The 6,051-nt window shown below is 36.6% G+C and overlaps 1 non-coding gene across 1 annotated transcript; it reads right to left on the bottom strand.

Annotated features, from left to right (window-relative positions):
- Positions 1 to 1,232: 1,232 nt before the first annotated feature.
- On the bottom strand, positions 1,233 to 1,314 carry TRNAL-UAG (transfer RNA leucine (anticodon UAG)). Its single transcript has one exon. It is a non-coding gene; the product is annotated as a tRNA-Leu (tRNA).
- Positions 1,315 to 6,051: the final 4,737 nt, after the last annotated feature.

Consider the following 6,051-nt stretch of genomic DNA (forward strand, 5'->3'; position numbering starts at 1 on the left):
TGGGGCACCATTTTACAAAACATATGACTTGTATCCAGATATTTTACTAATCTTTCCTCTGTTGGCTCATCCTCCAATTTTTAGATATCACTGAATTAGGTGGTATAGATTACTTGCAATGATCTCCCATATACAGGACACTCAAACATGAAGGATTCCTACACCCCTGCCTGTAGGTAACAGATAATCAGAAGCAGCAGCAAGGAAGACATTATACAGCAGTGCAGAGCAGTGTAGCTATGAATCCATCACTAGGGTGACTTACTGGATAGCAGCAGAAGCAGCATGGCTCTGTTTATGTTTGCTAATCACTCTGCTCATCCTGTATCGATAACCCTAAAAAGGCAGAAGGGATACGAGCTAGCAATTAGACTTCTTTTGACCAAGATTGATTTTGGCAATTTTTGAGCATGGTTGATCATTGATTGAACTGACATGAATGTAACGTAGATGGTAAATTATGTAATTAATTCTGATGCCTAAAGCCAACATGACCACACATATGCAGTATTCATACATATGACTTGTTCACATGTTCCTTTTCTTCTACAACACAGAGAAGATCACTTAATGTTAAATTTGCTTTCTTAGAGACAAAGAAGCAAAATAGGAATTTAAAAGTTCAGTCTTCTCAGCATCATTATTGACCACTTTACCCTTTTCATCCTTTTAAAATCCTATAGCATCTTTGGCTTTTCTTTAACTTTTGACTTACTTCCAAAATCCTTTCTTATTGCTTTTGGTCTCTCTGGCAAGCCTCACTTCATTACTGGCTTTAGCTCTTCTAGCACTAGTCCAGCTTTCCCTGCAGACAGCATTATATTCTTCTTTAGATATGAACCCTTCTTTTCATTTGATATTCAATTCTTTGTTCGTTTTTAGCAAGCTTTTAAGTTCAGTATTCAGCCATTGTGGTCTCAATAAATGCTTTCCATTTTTCCTTCTTTTTGGGATTGTTACTGATTGTGCAGTGAGAATTTAATTTAGCAAAATCTCCCATTTTTTCTGGACATTTCTTTCCTTTAGAACATCCTACCTTCCCTTCCTTTTTACTTAGTCCATTAAAAACTTCCTTTCTACAGTCCAATCTTATAATCTCAGTTTTCGCATATTTTCCTCCTTTTGTAGTTCAAAATTATAGGATAGCATGATCGCTGCGTCTCAAGTTCTCAATCCCCTTTATTCCTCAGCCGTTTCCTAATTTTTGGTAAAAATTACATCCAAATAAATAATGGCAGCGGTGGGATTTGAACCCATGCCTCCTGAGAGACTAGAGCCTAAATCCAGCGTCTTAGACCACTCGGCTACACTACCTCTTACAGATGTTTAAAGTTATTTATATCAAAAATATATTATATCCAATAAGACAAAAATACAAATGTTATTATGCAACAGCAACGTAATTATCAGGGAATTGTTTGTACATTAACTCTGGGGCACCATTATACAAAACATATGACTTGTATCCAGATATTTAACTAATCTTTCCTATGTTGGCTCATGCGCTAATTTTTAGATATCACTGAATTAGGTGGTATAGATAACTTGCTATGATCTCCCATATACAGGACACTCAAACATGAAGGATTCCTACACCCCTGCCTGTACGTAACAGATAATCAGAATCAGCAGCAAGGAAGACATTATACAGCAGTACAGAGCAGTGTAGCTATGAATCCATCACTAGGGTGACTTACTGGAAAGCAGCAGAAGCAGCATGGCTCTGTTTATGTTTGCTAATCACTCTGCTCATCTTGTGTTGATAATCCTAAAAAGGCAGCAGGGATATGAGCTAGCAGTTAGACTTCTTTTGACCAAGATTGATTTTGGCAAATTTTGAGAATGGTTGATCATTGGTTGAACTGACATGGATGTAACATAGATGGTAAATTATGTAATTAATTCTGATGCCTGAAGCCCACATGACTATTCATATGCCGTATTCATACGTATGACTTGCTCACATGTTCCTTTTTACTTCTACAGCACAGTGAAGATCACTTGATGTTACATTTGCTTTCTTAGAGAACACAGAAGCAAAACAGGAATTTAAAAGTTCAGTCTTCTGAACATCATTATTGACCACTTTACCCTTTTCATCCTTTAAAAATCCTATAGCATCTTTGGCTTTTCTTTAACTTTTGACTTACTTCCAAATCCTTTCTTATTGCTTTTGGTCTCTCTTGCAAGCCTCAGTTCATTACTCGCTTTAGCTCTTCTAACGCTAGCCCAGCTTTCCCTGCAGACAGCATTATATTCTTTTTTAGATATGAACCCTTCTTTTCATTTGATATTCAATTCTTTGTTCCTTTTTAGCAAGCTTTTAAGTTCAGTATTCAGCCATCCTGGTCTCCATAAATGCTTTCCATTCTTCCTTCTTTTCGGGATTGTTACTGATTGTGCAGTGAGAATTTAATTTAGCAAAATCTCCCATCCTTCCTGGACATTTCTTTCCTTTAGAACATCCTACCTTTCCTTCTTTTTTACTGAGTCCATTAAAAACTTCCTTTCTACAGTCCAATCTTATAATCTCAGTTTTCGCATATTTTCCTCCTTTTGTAGTTCAAAATTAAAGGATAGCATGATCGCTGCCTCCTAAGTTCTCAATCCCCTTTATTCCTTAACCGTTTCCTAATTTTTGGTAAAAATTAGATCCAAATAAATAATTGCAGCGGTGGGATTTGAACCCACACCCCCAGAGAGACTGGAGCCTAAATCCAGCTCCTTAAACCGCTCGGCCACGCTACCTCTTACAGATGTTCAAAGTTATTTATATCAGAAGTTTGCTTTTGATTTAAGTGGCAGAAAATATTTTATATCCAATAAGACAAAAATACAAATGGTATTATGCATGAGCAACGTAGTTATCAAGGATTTGTTTGTACATTGACTCTGGGGCACCATTTTACAAAACATATGACTTGTATCCAGATATTTTACTAATCTTTCCTCTGTTGGCTCATCCTCCAATTTTTAGATATCACTGAATTAGGTTGTATAGATTACTTGCAATGATCTCCCATATACAGGACACTCAAACATGAAGGATTCCTACACCCCTGCCTGTAGGTAACAGATAATCAGAAGCAGCAGCAAGGAAAACATTATACAGCAGTGCAGAGCAGTGTAGCTATGAATCCATCACTAGGGTGACTTACTGGATAGCAGCAGAAGCAGCATGGCTCTGTTTATGTTTGCTAATCACTCTGCTCATCCTGTATCGATAACCCTAAAAAGGCAGAAGGGATACGAGCTAGCAATTAGACTTCTTTTGACCAAGATTGATTTTGGCAATTTTTGAGCATGGTTGATCATTGATTGAACTGACATGGATGTAACGTAGATGGTAAATTATGTAATTAATTCTGATGCCTAAAGCCAACATGACCACACATATGCAGAATTCATACATATGACTTGTTCACATGTTCCTTTTCTTCTACAACACAGAGAAGATCACTTAATGTTAAATTTGCTTTCTTAGAGACAAAGAAGCAAAATAGGAATTTAAAAGTTCAGTCTTCTCAGCATCATTATTGACCACTTTACCCTTTTCATCCTTTTAAAATCCTATAGCATCTTTGGCTTTTCTTTAACTTTTGACTTACTTCCAAAATCCTTTCTTATTGCTTTTGGTCTCTCTGGCAAGCCTCACTTCATTACTGGCTTTAGCTCTTCTAGCGCTAGTCCAGCTTTCCCTGCAGACAGCATTATATTCTTCTTTAGATATGAACCCTTCTTTTCATTTGATATTCATTTCTTTGTTGTTTTTTAGCAAGCTTTTGAGTTCAGTATTCAGCCATCCTGGTCTCCATAAATGCTTTCCATTCTTCCTTCTTTTCGGGATTGTTACTGATTGTGCAATGAGAATTTAATTTAGCAAAATCTCCCATCCTTCCTGGACATTTCTTTCCTTTAGAACATCATACCTTTCCTACCTTTTTACGGAGTCCATTAAAAACTGCCTTTCTACAGTCCAATCTTAAAATCTCAGTTTTCGCAGGTTTTCCACCTTTTGTAGTTCAAAATTGTTGGATAGCATGACCGCTGCCTCCTAAATTCTCAATCCCCTTTATTTCCTCAACCGTTTCCTTATTTTTGGTAAAAATTAGATCCAAATAAATAATGGCAGCAGTGAGATTTGAACCCATGCCTCCAGATAAACTGGAAACTTACTTGAGATTATTGGAGATTACTTGCTATGATCTCCCATATACAGGACACTCAAACATGAAGGATTCCTACATCCCTTCCTGTACGTAACAGATAATCAGAAGCAGCAGCAAGGAAAACATTATACAGCAGTTCAGAGCAGTGTAGCTATGAATCCTTCACTATAGTGACTTACTGGAAAGCAGATGAAGCAGCATGGCTCTGTTTATGTTTGCTAATCACTCTGCTCATCCTGTATTGATAACCCTAAAAAGTCAGCAGGGATATGAGCTAGCAGTTAGACTTATTTTGACCAAGATTGATTTTGGCAAATTTTGAGAATGGTTGATCATTGATTGAACTGACATGGATGTAACATAGATGGTAAATTATATAATTAATTCTGATGCCTAAAGCCAACATGACCACACATATGCAGTATTCATACGTATGACTTGTTCACATGTTCAATTTCTTCTACAGCACAGAGAAGATCATTTGATGTTACATTTGCTTTCTTAGAGAACACAGAAGCAAAATAGGAATTTAAAAGTTCAGTCTTCTCAACATCATTTATGACCACTTTACCCTTTTCATCCTTTAAAAATCCTAAAGCATCTTTGGCTTTTCTTTAACTTTTGACTTACTTCCAAAATCCTTTTTTATTGCTTTTGGTCTCTCTTGCAAGCTTCACTTCATTACTGGCTTTAGATCTTCTAACGCTAGCCCAGCTTTCCCTGCAGACAGCATTATATTCTTCTTTAGATATGAACCCTTCTTTCCATTTGATACTCATTTCTTTGTTCCTTTCTAGCAAGGTTTTAAGTTCAGTATTTAGCCATCCTGGTCTCCATAAATGCTTTCCATTCTTCCTTCTTTTCGGGATTGTTACTGATTGTGCAGTGAGAATTAAATTTAGCAAAATCTCCCATCCTTCCTGGACATTTCTTTCCTTTAGAACATCCTACCTTTCCTTCCTTTTTACTGAGTCCATTAAAAACTTCCTTTCTACAGTCCAATCTTATAATCTCAGTTTTTGCATATTTTCCTCCTTTTGTAGTTCAAAATTAAAGGATAGCATGATCGCTGCCTCCTAAATTCTCAATCCCCTTTATTCCTCAACCTTTTCCTAATTTTTGGTAAAAAGTAGATCCAAATAAATAATAGCAGTGGTGGGACTTGAACCCACGCCTCCAGAGAGACTGGAGCCTAAATCCAGTCCTTAGACAGCTCGGCCACGCTACCTCTTACAGATGTTTAAAGTTATTTATATCAGAAGTTTGCTTTTGATGTAAGTGGCAGAAAATATTTTTTATCCAATAAGACAAAAAGACAAATGTTATTATGCAACAGCAACATAGTTATCAGGGATTTGTTTGTACATTAACTCTGGGGCACCATTTTACAAAACATATGACTTGTATCCAGATATTTAACTAATCTTTCCTATGTTGGCTCATGTGCTAATTTTTAGATATCACTGAATTAGGTGGTATAGATTACTTGCTATGATCTCCCATATACAGGACACTAAAACATGAAGGATTCCTACACCCCTGCCTGTACGTAACAGATAATCAGAAGCAGCAGCAAGGAAGACATTATACAACATTGTAGAGCAATTTAGCTATGAGTTCATCACTAGGGTGACTTACTGGAAAGCAGGAGAAGCAGCATGGCTCTGTTTATGTTTGCTAATCACTCTGCTCATCTTGTATTGATAATCCTAAAAAGGCAGCAGGGATATGAGCTAGCAGTTAGACTTCTTTTGACCAAGATTGATTTTGGCAAATTTTGAGAATGGTTGATCATTGATTGAACTGACATGGATGTAACATAGATGGTAAATTATGTAATTAATTCTGATCCCTAAGGCCAACATAACTATTCATATGCCGT

The sequence above is a fragment of the Phyllobates terribilis genome, unplaced genomic scaffold (genome assembly GCF_046119375.1).
Source record: "Phyllobates terribilis strain yellow unplaced genomic scaffold, ASM4611937v1 Scaffold_11__3_contigs__length_659146591, whole genome shotgun sequence".
In the NCBI taxonomy this organism is placed as follows: domain Eukaryota; kingdom Metazoa; phylum Chordata; class Amphibia; order Anura; family Dendrobatidae; genus Phyllobates; species Phyllobates terribilis.